The 14066-nt window shown below is 40.7% G+C and overlaps 1 non-coding gene across 1 annotated transcript; it reads left to right on the forward strand.

The window, feature by feature from the left end:
* The first annotated feature begins 866 nt into the window (after nucleotides 1-866).
* On the forward strand, nucleotides 867-973 carry LOC141722842 (small nucleolar RNA R71). Its single transcript, XR_012575841.1, has one exon. It is a non-coding gene; the product is annotated as a small nucleolar RNA R71 (small nucleolar RNA).
* Nucleotides 974-14066: the final 13093 nt, after the last annotated feature.

The raw sequence follows: 14066 nt of genomic DNA on the forward strand, positions 1-14066 counted from the left end.
CTTCTTCAGCCACATCTACATTTTTTGAAACTTGAGATTTTTCAGGCTCTTCGTCTTGCTGAATTTGGGGGCTTGCGACCTTTTCAGACCTCAAGGTGATGGAGTTCACATGTTCATCAACTTGCCTCTTGCCTGCTTTGGCTTCTGTAGCACTAGAAAACGTTTCTGGTGGTCGATTCAATAAGGCATTAGCAATTTGCCCTATTTGGTTCTCCAGAGTCTTGATAGAAACAGCCTGGCTTTGGCATATTAGTTGCAACTCCTCCAACTCAGAATTTTCATTCGAAGATAGACATGCACCATGAGTTTGTTGTTGAATTTGGAGTTGTTGTCTTGGTACAATTTGTTGTTGAAAACCAGGAGGGTTGAATAGCTTATTTCCAAACTGCTGGAATGGCTGTTGCATCGTATTCTGATTGTTGTTCCCGCTGAAGTTAGGATGATTCCAGTTGTCAGGCTGATAAGTGGCAGGAACTGGCTGCTGCAATCTCTGAAAATTACTCACAAGGTGAGCTGAGTCACTAGATATAGCGTATTGCTCCGTCACATGCAGACCTGAACACAGCTCACAAACACTAATTATCTGCTTAACACCCAAGTTAGCCAGAGAATCGATCTTCATAGACAACGCCTTCAGTTGAGCAGTGATAGCCGTAGCTGTATCCACTTCAAGAACTCTTGCTACCTTACCTTGTGTAAATCTCTGGGTTGGATACTGATATTCATTAGCAGCCATCAGTTCAATTAGATCATAAGTTTCCTCATAGCTCTTTGCCCATAATGCTCCGCCTGATGCTACATCGAGCATGGGTCTGGACTGTGCTCCCAACCCATTGTAAAAACAAGTGATGATCATCCAATCAGGAATTCCATGATGAGGACACTTCCTAAGCATCTCCTTGTAGCGCTCCCAAGCTTCACATAGCGATTCTCCTGTTTGCTGCGCAAATTGAGTAATAGCATTCCTGAGTGCAGTTGTTTTCGCCATAGGGAAGAATTTAGTAAGAAACTTTTGAGCAAGATCTTCCCAAGTAGTAATCGGAGCAGCTGGTAGAGAGTGTAACCAGCTCTTAGCCTTGTCCCTCAGAGAGAATGGGAACAGTCTCAGCTTCAAAGCATCTCCAGAAACATCGTTAAACTTGAAGGTGTCGCATATCTCAATGAAATCCCTAATGTGCATATTGGGATCTTCCGTTGGAGAACCCCCAAACTGGATTGAATTCTGCACCCATTGAATTATGCCAGGCTTGATCTCAAAGGTATTAGCTGTGATAGCTGGCCGTACAATGCTAGATTGAATGTCATTGATCTTGGGTTGAGAAAAATCCATCAAGGCTTTCGTTCGTGCTGCTGGATCTCCCATTGTACTGAGTACCTAAAACACCAACAAATAAATCGTGAGAGTAAAAGAGTCCGAGTCAGTGAACTATAACGACCACTGATGATAAGCACATAAACTAAAAATTAACACCGAGTCCCTGGAAGCGGCGCCAATAACTTGTTAGGCACAAAACACGCGCTAATATTCACACAAGTATACGCGTTCGCAAGTAGTATAAGATATAAATCAGATTCGTTCCCACAGAGACTGGTTTAGGTTAAGTTCAATTTATGCACCTATGCAATAATGTATGATTATCGCTCAATGCTAAGACAAATAACAAATTGGGTTTTTATTAAACTAAGAGATTATACTAAATAACATTAACTAAGAGAATTGAGGTTAAATTAATATATATGACAAACATGGGATTCTAACTTCATTAAATACTTCATTCAATAGCTTTTTCATTCTTAACCTTAGCATGTGATGGTGATGACACTAATTAGATAACATGAAACTGATAAACACCAACTTTCGCTGCATGAGTACCATTCTATCAGACATCCACAAAAGAGATAGAAGCTGAATAGGCACCAATTATATTGAGACCCTATATGTCTATAGAATTTGACAACATAACAGTTTAAGAACAAGTTATCTATCTTGATTACATAGGGCAAGTAAAATGGTTAGAGTTACCTACGAATCATGCATACACATACATGAACCTATGCTAGCATGGCAAGTTCTAAACCTCTATATTCACTGTCGCTTCAATAGAGATTAACACGCTATCTTATATGTTAGCTACGCACATAAGACGAATAAGCACAACCAATACTAGGATATCAATCAATCACCACACACCAAGATATCGGAACAATTTATTTATTGAAATCCATAAGTAAATCCGCTAGAATCCCATGACAATGATTAGTTCATAATCGAACTTATCGTCACCATGGGTTCATATGAAAACATGATAATACATAAAATATAAACTAATAAAAATACTTATTAAAACTAGAGTACGTCACAAGAGTAATAAGGTTCAAAGTAAAAAAACTAGCAACCATTCATACAATGAATAAAAGAATCACAAGAAAATGTATGATTCCTCTTCTTCGTTACGATGTGCTAAAACGGTCTTCTTCCTTCTCTCTTTGCTCCTTGCTTGATACCCCCTTGTGAAACGTCTCTGAGAAGTACTTATATAGAAGCCCACAAGAACCAGCCGTCTCAGAAGTCCATCAGAATAAGGATTATAAAATTCAGTATTAAAATTCTTGTCCCTGAGCGGCCACCCAAGATTCCTGAGCGGGCGCTCCTGAGCGGGCGCCCAAGCACCTTCTGGAAAACTCCGAATTCTGCTCCTGATTTTGCTGCGTTCTGCCCGCAACTTTCCACAACCAATGCCACACACTTCCCTAGGCTTATTTCTAATGAATTCTTCCTACATACGCAAGTTATACCCTGAAATGCAAAAACACTAGAAAAACGCATCAAATACACAAAATACCTGATTTCAAGACATCAATTCAAGCCATTATAAGACGTTCTAAGTGGTATAAAATGCCACTTATCACTTGGCTCCCTAACCTCACACCCTCACCTTCACCATCTAAGGTGGGACTCCTCACACTCACTTTTGCCAGTCCTGAAGAAATGGACTGCATAGGTTCACTCTTTTCCTCTCCTTTTTCCTGGGAGCTGTAACACCCCCAGATCCGGGGTCGGGGATCCGGGTTGTCACGGTCTTTCTTTCCACAATATCACTTCACTTAATTAATAATAATAAATAACCTCATACTGGGACCCCACACTAACACACACCACAACCCGTTATAGTCTCAGAGATGAAATTGAAATAAGTACAAGTCTTTGAATCCACAATTTAAAATTATTACAACCCAAAGTGATTACTTGATAAATTTACAGTTAATTGCCATTATCTGCCACAAGTTATAATTATACATAATTTGATTCTCAAAAGTAGATGGTCTGAACTACAATGGATCTACCTCTGCAGCTATAGCAGCTACAACATCAGCGGGAAGACGCGGGGCGCTTCCCACGCGCTTGCGCTGGGTCTGCTGGAGTCTGGCCATCTCTCCTAACTGTTGTTGTGTGATGAAGAAATAAAGCAAGAGTGAGCCTTACAGCTCGCAAGATAATATGTATAGTGATAACAATAATATAAGTATCTAAATGGATACTTGATAGCATCTCTATCATATGCAAGATAATTACTTACTAGATATAAGTAAAAACAAGGAATGAAGTTACCAATACTTCACCACACTTATATCATATATAAAGCTACTTGAACTGCCACCGTTCAAAGTATTATAGGTTTTAAGAAAAACATCCCATAGATGAGACCACAAGTTAAGACTTGAATAGATTCAATCTTTGAAAGATTATTGAATGAAAAAGTTATGAGATACTTTATTTAGTCCCGATATATATATAACCACATATATATACCCCTTTCAACATTTCCTGAAACCTCTGTTATGTAAAGTATGAACAGAGTTTGAAACATCCAATGAATTTTGGAAAGGAAAAGAATTTTGGCATAAACCCGATATCTCGCTGATCAGGCAAAGATACCAATAAGTAACCTTTTCTACTGTAGATGGATGAATTCCTCACCGGTCATCACCCTGGCCGCATTAGGACCTCGCGCTAGACCGTACCCCGGCCCCTCACGCGTTGATGGACTGCCACCCAGCCACTTACACAATAATAGACTGTACCCCGGCCTGTCGCTTATGCCGACTCAATGAGATGGGCTTACTTCCCGAACGTTGGGCAAGTAATCAATTCATTTACCAAATCTGCAACCTCGTTGCGAATATAAAATACACCACAGAGCCGGATTCCCCAGGTTTTGAGCGAGTATTTAAATCCCCTTAAAAAGGAAGATCTTAAATATAAAAAATGAGTTTTGGGATCCGCTCTGACTTTAAAAATCATTTTGAAGACTCGAAAACACTTTAAAGAGTGTTTGGAGTAAAGCTGATTTAATGAAGTAAATCAGTCCCCGGAATATTTAGAAAATGACTGAATATTATTATTTAAATAATATTCCCATAAAGAATAATCTTTATAAAAATAATTGAAGTAGAAGTATTAAAACTTATACTTGAAACGAGTATTAAATAACCAAAGATATACTTATATGAAAGTATTATCTTTATTTGAATAATCGAAAATAAGTTTGATTATTAACACCTTATTCTTTAATAAAATAGAGAATATATTTCAGTAATAAGCGGAGTCATAATACCTCGAATGAATATTATAAATAATATTCATTAAATAAAATAAAGGAGTCATACATCCTCAAATGAATATTCAAATAATATTCAATAAATAATAAAAGGAGTCATACGCCTTCGAATAATATTCGAAATAATATTTAATAATAAAATAAAGTTTCAAGTTATCGAATAAACCTTATTCGATTAATAGTTTAGAAAACTATAACCATACATATATAAATATATATATATATAAGTATCCAAATCCATATATACAAGATTACTTGGGATCCTCGACTCCCGGTTTTAGAAAATATTTTCACCCTTTTGGGTCCCTATACTAAGGGTATATGCAAGATACCGCTAGCCTCTAGCATAGGTATTACCAACTGAACCAACAGATATATATTTCAAGAATATGAAACAGGCATGCATATATACCATATCACATGCTACAATATATCGCAAGAATTTGCTAAATAACCAACATGCATCTATCGCAAGATAATGCATATACAAGTGTATTCATCACAACAACAGTATAACGGATAGAATACTTGCCTGAGCGACTTGGGGGTGAGAAAGGCTCGGGACGAGTCTGATAACCTATAAACAACAAGTAAGTTGGAATTAAACCAAAATCACTTGTAAATCTATGATTTAACTAACTTAGACTCTAATGCTAGTTTTGCGCTCACCGATTCACTTAAGTCACTCGGGTACCCTCGGCTCCACCATTTTTAATAATTTAACCTTTACGAGTTTTAAAGCGATTCCTTCGCGAATGACTTACCAACTGCCTAAAACACTTACCATAAATGTTTCATACATTAATTAACCCTTTTTGGTCTTTAACCTACATTCCAAAGTAAGGCGAGGGAAAAAGTTTCGTCCGCGAAACGCCGTTACTTGAAACGGTCGTTTCTCCTAAACCGTAAATCGGAATCGGACGAACTACATATCAAAACGAAGCTCGTAACATGAGCTATCTAAACATGGCAGTGGTCACAATCTAGCAGGGGGTTCTCGGGTCCTAATGCTATGCACAAAAACAGTCCAAAGAAAATCGGACGTTACGACGACTATGTTTACGTGATTTCCAAATTTTAACCCATTCACAAACAACCCAAATCAACCTCAAATCCAACATACAACCATCCTCCATCCTTATCACATCATAACCACCCCAACCAATTCAATTTAATCTTTCCTACTTATGCTTAAACTTAACTTTAATCATTCTTAAGTTCTTTTAAATCAAAACCACAATAATTACCATTCCATTCACTACCATACCACATCTCAAACTCTAAATCATAACAACAAGATACAATATCAACCCACTACTCAAAATCACCTTATAATATATATGAACCTAGGGTTTGGAAATGGTATACCTTCCTTGAAGTGGTGGGTGGAGCTAGGAAGCCTTAAGAAGCTTTGAGAAGCCTTAGGAAAACTTGGATCTTCAAGAAAACAAGAAAAAGTTCAAGTTAAAAAACTTGAAAACACTATTCATTGTCTTCTTCTTTGATTAAATGAAGAAGTTAGAGAAAGAATTAATGGCTTAAACTCATGATATAGCCATAACTAAGCATAAAGATGATTAGGGAATTTTCTTACCAATTTAGGATGCTTGGATCTTGATTTTTGAAAAATCTAGCCTTTAAAAAAGTAAAAAGCCGAGAGCTAAGATGAAGAACAAATGCCTTGGTTGTTTTTGATTTTTGATGAAATGATTTTGCTAGCTTGGTTGGCTTGATTTGTATTTGATTTAGTAAATTACTACCTTGCCCTTGAATTTGTGTGGTCCTTATTCAACCACACCTCCTTCCTTCCCATGTCATGCTTACCTCATCCTCATGATGTCATCCTTCCTTCCTTGTCTTCTTTCTATTGGTTGGATGACATCATTCCCACTAATCCCTTTGATTAACTTCCTAATCGTTTGCCTAATGACCGCTGATCTGTTATACGGTTCGCTTAACTTTCGTTCTCGTTTATCATTTGAAGGATCATACCCGGGATCTTATTACTTAGGTTCCCTTAACCTTTCTCAATACATTATATTCCTTTTTATGATCCTCTATCATAATCCTTTAATTTAAATCCTTTTTATCCTGTTACCTTATACTCAATTCTCTCCGTATCTTGTGGATTTCCGGGAAAAACCAAAGTGTTCGGAATTGGATTCTGACGATATTTACATACACTTATATACTTCATAGAGTACTAATAAAATCCCAGAATATCCATAACAGAACCCCTACATAGTGTGGCGCGAAAAGTTTTCTCATTCAGCTAAAACACTATTCACAAGGGTTACAAAAAGTTGAAAAATTTTGGGGTTATTACAGTCTCCCCTCCTTAAAAGGATTCCGCCCCGGAATCAAACAGAAAACAAATGGGGGTACTTTTCTAGCATTGCGCTCTCTAGTTCCCAAGTCGATTCTTCCACATTATGATTCTGCCATAGTACTCTGACTAGCTTGATCACTTTGTTCCGAAGCACCTGCTCCTTCTTATCCATAATCCTTACTGGCTTCTCCACGTAAGTTAGATCTGGCTGCATATCCACCTGCTCGTACTCCACTATGTGCCTGGCATCCCGATGATACCTCCTTAGCATTGACACATGGAACACATTATGAACTTGTTGCAAATTAGGGGGTAGGGCTAGCTCGTAAGCTAACTTTCCAATCCGTCTTAATATCTCAAAGGGTCCAATGTATCTTGGGCTTAGTTTTCCTTTCTTTCCGAACCTCATTAATCCCTTCCAAGGGGATACTTTCAACAGTACTAAGTCCCCTACTTCATATTCCTTGTCCTTTCGGGCTAGGTCTGCATATTTCTTCTGTCTATCTTGGGCTGCTACAAGTCGCCCTCTGATAAGATCCACTATATCTTTGGTCCTTTGGACCACTTCGGGTCCGAGCATCTTCCGCTCTCCTACTTCATCCCAGTATAAGGGAGATCGACACCTTCTTCCGTACAAGGCCTCATAAGGCGGCATTCCGATGCTAGCATGAAAGCTATTGTTATAAGAAAACTCGATCAACGGCAGGTGATCATCCCAACTTCCTTTAAGGTCTATTGCACAGACTCTCAACATATCCTCTAGTGTCTGGATGGTCCTTTCACTCTGTCCATCCGTTTGGGGATGGTACGCGGTACTCATATTTAACTTGGTCCCCGCACATTCCTGAAAGCTCCTCCAAAATCTGGAGTTGAACCTTGGGTCTCGGTCTGAGACAATGGACGCTGGGACTCCATGTCGCGTTACTATTTCCTTAAGGTAAATGTCCACCAGTCTATTGACTGTGTATCTCTCGTTGATAGGAATGAAATGAGCTGACTTTGTCAGTCGGTCTATAATTACCCAAATGGCGTCATGATTGGCTTTCGTCCTTGGCAAGCCTACGACAAAATCCATCGCTATCTTTTCCCATTTCCATTCGGGAATCTCCAGGGGTCGCAAAAGCCCACTGGGTCTCTGGTGCTCTGCCTTTACTCTTTGGCAAGTCAAACACTTGTTTACCCATTCTGCTACGTCCCTCTTCATGTTGGGCCACCAGTAATATTCCTTCAAATCCCTATACATCTTGGTACTTCCCGGGTGAATGGAATACCTTGAACTATGGCTTTCATCCAAAATCTCATCTTTAAGTTCTTGAACATTCGGAACCCAAATTCGGTAGGAGTACCTCATTATCCCTTTATCATCTTTCTCAGTATGGATCTCCTCTCCAGTCATTGACTTTCTGTCTTCATTCATTATTTTCTCTTGGCACAATCTGATCTTTTCCAATAATTCTGGCTGCATTGAGATCTCAAAAAGCTTTTCAGTTCCGGTTCCGGTTACCTTTACCTCTATTTCCATTTTCTCAAAATCCCTTATCAACTCTTCCGAAGTCGTTATCATTCTGAGTCTTTCCTTTCTACTAAGGGCATCAGCCACCACATTGGCTTTCCCTGGATGATAGAGAATCTCACAATCGTAGTCCTTGATTAGTTCTAACCATCTCCTCTGGCGCATGTTGAGCTCTTTCTGCGTAAATATGTACTTGAGGCTCTTATGGTCTGTGAAAATCTCGCACTTCTCTCCATATAAGTAGTGCCTCCAAATTTTTAAAGCAAATACTATTGCTGCGAGCTCAAGGTCATGAGTAGGATATCTAACCTCGTATTCCTTCAATTGTCTCGACGCATACGCAATAACTTTACCGTGCTGCATAAGCACACATCCTAATCCTTTGTGCGACGCGTCACTATATATCACAAAATCTCCTTTTCCATCCGGCAATGCCAATACCGGAGCCGTTATCAACCTTTTCTTTAATTCCTGAAAACTGTTCTCGCATTTCTCCGTCCATTCAAACTTCTCTGTCTTACGAGTAAGTCGTGTCAAAGGGGCTGCGATCTTCGCAAAGTCCTGTACAAATCTACGATAGTAGCCGGCCAATCCTATGAAACTCCTCACCTCTGTGGGTGTGGTTGGCCTTTCCCAATTTGAGACCGCCTCTATCTTGGAGGGGTCGACCAATACTCCTTCTTTATTGATCACATGTCCTAAAAACTGTACTTCATTCCGCCAGAATTCACACTTCGAGAATTTGGCATATAACTGCTCCTCTCTGAGTATCCCTAGAGCTATCCTCAAATGCTCTGCATGTTCTGCCTCAGTCCTTGAGTAGATCAAAATATCATCGATAAAAACTATCACACACTTGTCCAAGTACTTCTTAAATACTCTATTCATTAAATCCATGAAAGCCGCTGGGGCGTTGGTTAGTCCAAAGGACATTACCAAGAACTCATAATGCCCATACCTGGTACGGAACGCTGTCTTGGAAATATCTTCAGGTTTAATCTTTAGTTGGTGATATCCAGTTCTCAGGTCGATCTTGGAAAAATAAACAGCATCCTTTAGCTGGTTGAACAGATCGTCTATTCTAGGTAATGGGTACCTGTTCTTTATGGTTAGCTTGTTCAACTCTCGATAGTCTATGCACAACCTCATGCTCCCATCTTTCTTTTTAACAAATAAAACTGGTGCTCCCCACGGAGACACACTGGGTATTATCATACCCTTATCCAAGAGTTCCTGCAATTGGATAGCTAATTCCTTCATTTCTAACGGGGCTAACCGGTAAGGTGCTTTTGAAACTGGCGTCGTCCCTGGGGCCAACTCAATAGCAAATTTAATCACTCTATCGGGTGGTAATCCCGGAAGGTCTTGGGGGAATACATCTTCAAATTCGTTGACTATTGGAATATCTTGTAAGTTGGGCACCTCCTTCTGCGTGTCCACCACATAGGCTAGGTAGGCCTCACTTCCTTTTCGTAACATCCTTTTGGCCTGAGCCATGGTCAAAAATTTATGCGTCTGCCTCTTTCCTCTAAATATAACTTCTTTCTTACCGGGGATATTTAACTTAACTTTCTTCCCTTTACAGTCTATCTGAGCATCGTTGCTAGATAGCCAGTCCATCCCCAAAATCACATCAAACTCCCCTAATTTAAAAGGAATCAGATCAACACTGAAAGATTGCTCCCCTATGCCTATCTCACAGGCGGGGTGAATCTGGTTAACAGGAATAATTTCATGATTGGCTATTTCTACTTGTAAGGGTTCTATCAAGGGTTTAGCCTTAAGTCTTAACTTACGCGCAAAGTCCTTTGATATAAAAGATTTAGTTGCTCCCGAATCAAATAAAACATTTGCACTGACTGAATTTAGAGAAAGGGTACCTGCTATCACATCTGAATCTTTCATAGCATCCTGGACTGTCATGTTGAAAGTCCTCGCAGTAGGTGGCTTATTAGAAGCAGCCCTGCTTGCTCCCGAAGCTGCTGGTTTGTTCATTGGGCATTCCTTCTTCCAATGACCCGAGCGTCCACACTGATGACAATTGGTGGGTGGAACGACGGCAGGGGTTAATGATGGGCACTTATTTGCATAGTGGCCCTCCCGACCGCACTTAAAACAGGTTACTGGCCTTCCTTTACACTCCCCAGTGTGATTCCTTCCACATATGTTACAGGCTGGCAATGGGGGTCGAGATTGGTTGGAATAGGACGTTCTTGACTTCTGACCGCCCTGGCTCACACTCACACTCATTGGTCGCTTAAACCCAGTGTTCCTTCCTGGTAGGGACACTGCTCCTCGATTAAATCTAGTTGGGAAGCTCCTTCCTGCGGAACCTCCACCCATGCTCATACTTTTCCTCTTTATTCCTTTCTCCTCTCTTTCCTTCTGCATCTGTTCACTTCCAACTTCTACAATCGTTGCCTTTTGCACCAGAGTGGCATAGTCCGTAAGCTCAAGGATTGCCACCCTATTCTGAATCCATGGTTTCAGTCCCTGCTGAAACCTCCTAGCTTTCTTTTCCTCGGTGCTCACAAACTCCGGCACAAACCTTGATAACTCAGTAAATTTCGCTTCGTATTCTGCTACAGACAAGTTATTCTGCTTTAGCTCCAAGAACTTGAGCTCCATCTGGTTTTCCATAAACCTCGGGAAATACTTTCCCAGAAACAACTGACTAAATCTCTCCCAGGTTATTATAGCATCTGTCTCCATGTTTTTCTTGGCCTCCCACCAGTAGTTAGCTTCTCCTTTCAGAAGGTAGGTAGCAAATACAGTTTTCTGTGCCTCATCGATACTCAAAATCTCAAAAGATTTCTCCATTTCCTTTAACCATGCCCTTGCCTCAACTGGGTCGGCTGATCCGTGGAACTCAGGGGGCTTAAGGGACTTAAAAGCCCTGAAAGAGTTTGCTACTGCATTGTTACTTCCTTGAGGGGGTGGGTTGGGTTGACGTTCTAAATTCTGCCTTAGGAGTTGCATAAACTGACCCATGGGATCCATGCCTGGGTTTGGTACTGGTTGCTCAACCTCGGTTTCTCCTTCTTCAGCCTCTATCTCAAATCCCTCAACATCATATGTTTCCTCTTCTTCTTCATACAGGGAGTCATCCTGTTCCACATAATCCTCATCTTCCTCTTCACTGTATTCTTGGTTTCTATTGTCCTGATTATGGCTTCCCTGGTCCTCAGACCCAGGGTTCGCCCTAGTTCCAATCTTTCTTGGCGGCATGATTCTGATAATAATAAAAACAATTATTGGGAAAATTCAACGTTAGGTCACAATCATATACAACATTGTGCCTTGCACAGCTCTTATAATGGGGAGAACGTATAACGCAGTTCTATTATTTTAAGAAAGTTCTAATACGAAGTGCAGTAATAATAATAATAAAACAGTGATCCCGTCACTATGGAACTGAACTGAAAGGAAACAAATATATACATAATGCGAGAATACATAGTTTGATCTGGTCAAAAGTACAACAGTGCTACAGTCATCTGTCCCAAAAGAGATACACAAGAGTCTATCTGTCTAGTTAGAAAAAGGGATGCTATATACAAGTCAACTATCCCGGAAAATTGGCTCTTACTAAGGCCTCGGCTAACTAGACAACTAGACTATTCCATCATCAATCCTGAATCACACACCGGAACGGGTCAGCTCCCAAACCCTTTCCATCGCACGACGGAAGATATAGTCGGCCTGCCGCCTGGAGATCCTACCATGCCTGTCCCCCTGGAGAGATCTGAGTCTCGCTCGGGACGTGAGCTCTATCCCCGTAAGCTCCCTCCTCAAGGATCGGGGTATAGAAGCCCTGGTCTCATAAGCTCGGGTACGCCTACCCGCCCTCTCTGCATCCAACTCCCTCCTGGCCTCATCCAGTCGGGCCTCGGCAACAGCCACTCGGGTCCTCAAAACATCCTGAACATATCCATGAGCTAACGAAGACTGCCTGTGGGCAGGGTCAAGAGGTGGTGAATCGGGAGCCGCTGAGGGTGCCTCCTCGGTCTGCCTAGGCTCGGTAGTATTGGTCTCTGAGCTGTCATCATCAGGAATCCAAGATAGTGGTGGAGGGGTAGGGGCTCTGACCACCGGAAGTGTGGGTAAAGGGATACCAGCATACACTACCATAGATCCAACACGCTCCTCAGCTACTGGGACCTCATCCGGGTCCTCCTCATCTGGAATAGCAATAACCTCTGTCTCTGACTCCTCTGAGGGGTCCTCCTCATCTGAAACAGCGATGACCTCCGTCTCAGGCTCCTCCTGATCCTCAACATCTAGCAATGCCTCATCATGCTCACGCTCGAACATCTCAGGGTCCTCTATCTCAGGCGCCTACACATTAAACGAGCTAAGTTACTATCATGATATTTATAAGGGTTCCCGTAAGGGTTTTAACTGTCATCACTACTTTAAGTAGTCCGACCATGAACTTGGCAAGAGTTCTTATTATCTTTGTGAGTTTGTTATTATATCGTCGCATCATCTCTGAGGTTTATAACGCTTAGCTCTGATACCATTTCTGTAACACCCCCAGATCCGGGGTCGGGGATCCGGGTTGTCACGGTCTTTCTTTCCACAATATCACTTCACTTAATTAATAATAATAAATAACCTCATACTGTGACCCCACACTAACACACACCACAACCCGTTATAGTCTCAGAGATGAAATTGAAATAAGTACAAGTCTTTGAATCCACAATTTAAAATTATTACAACCCAAAGTGATTACTTGATAAATTTACAGTTAATTGCCATTATCTGCCACAAGTTATAATTATACATAATTTGATTCTCAAAAGTAGATGGTCTGAACTACAATGGATCTACCTCTGCAGCTATAGCAGCTACAACATCAGCGGGAAGACGCGGGGCGCTTCCCACGCGCTTGCGCTGGGTCTGCTGGAGTCTGGCCATCTCTCCTAACTGTTGTTGTGTGATGAAGAAATAAAGCAAGAGTGAGCCTTACAGCTCGCAAGATAATATGTATAGTGATAACAATAATATAAGTATCTAAATGGATACTTGATAGCATCTCTATCATATGCAAGATAATTACTTACTAGATATAAGTAAAAACAAGGAATGAAGTTACCAATACTTCACCACACTTATATCATATATAAAGCTACTTGAACTGCCACCGTTCAAAGTATTATAGGTTTTAAGAAAAACATCCCATAGATGAGACCACAAGTTAAGACTTGAATAGATTCAATCTTTGAAAGATTATTGAATGAAAAAGTTATGAGATACTTTATTTAGTCCCGATATATATATAACCACATATATATACCCCTTTCAACATTTCCTGAAACCTCTGTTATGTAAAGTATGAACAGAGTTTGAAACATCCAATGAATTTTGGAAAGGAAAAGAATTTTGGCATAAACCCGATATCTCGCTGATCAGGCAAAGATACCAATAAGTAACCTTTTCTACTGTAGATGGATGAATTCCTCACCGGTCATCACCCTGGCCGCATTAGGACCTCGCGCTAGACCGTACCCCGGCCCCTCACGCGTTGATGGACTGCCACCCAGCCACTTACACAATAATAGACCGTACCCCGGCCTGTCGCTTATGCCGACTCAATGAG

This window comes from Apium graveolens, chromosome 4, assembly GCF_009905375.1.
Source record: "Apium graveolens cultivar Ventura chromosome 4, ASM990537v1, whole genome shotgun sequence".
In the NCBI taxonomy this organism is placed as follows: Eukaryota; Viridiplantae; Streptophyta; class Magnoliopsida; order Apiales; family Apiaceae; genus Apium; species Apium graveolens.